Source organism: Octopus bimaculoides, chromosome 3 (genome assembly GCF_001194135.2).
Source record: "Octopus bimaculoides isolate UCB-OBI-ISO-001 chromosome 3, ASM119413v2, whole genome shotgun sequence".
Taxonomy (NCBI): domain Eukaryota; kingdom Metazoa; phylum Mollusca; class Cephalopoda; order Octopoda; family Octopodidae; genus Octopus; species Octopus bimaculoides.
Genome location: NC_068983.1, coordinates 70609075 through 70609857, shown reverse-complemented (window position 1 = coordinate 70609857; position 783 = coordinate 70609075).

The window sequence follows — 783 nt, the reverse complement described above, 5'->3', positions numbered from 1 at the left end:
TATATATATATATATATATATATATATATTCTTACATAAGCAACATAGTAACATAAGTATATATAACTCTGTGTGATTGTAGGTGTATGTGGAAATGCGTGGCTTAGTGGTTAAGGTGTTGCACTCATGATTGTTTGTAAGATTGTGGTTTCGATTCCTAGACCCAGTGATACGTTGCATTCTTGATCAAAACATTTCATCTCACGTTGCTCCATTCCATTTAGCTGGCAAAAATGTGTAATCATGCGACGAAGCGACGTCTCATCCAGAGGATAACATATGCCACAGAACCCAGGGAACAGGTCTTACGAGCCAATGCCTCGAGGAGGACTTTTGATCCTTTTTTTCTCTTATTTTGTGCATACATATGTACAATCTTATGATGATACATACACAAACACACACACATATGCACACACATATATACATATATATGATGTGTACCATGAAGAAATCAACCTTTCATATGACGTTTCAACTCTATCTTTCCTATTGAATACATATAAGCACCTGTATACTTGTGCTTCTGTGTGTATGTGTGTGTGTGTGCGTGTATGTGTGTGTATGCGTGACATTAATAAAGGAGGTAACAAAATATATGTTATAACGGATCAATAGCCTTATATCATCATACATACATACATGCACACATATACATATGCATATACATATATATATATAAAACACACACACAAAGACACAGAGACACACAGACCCACGCGCACGCACACACGCACACACGCACGTATATATATGTATATATATATATATATATATATATAT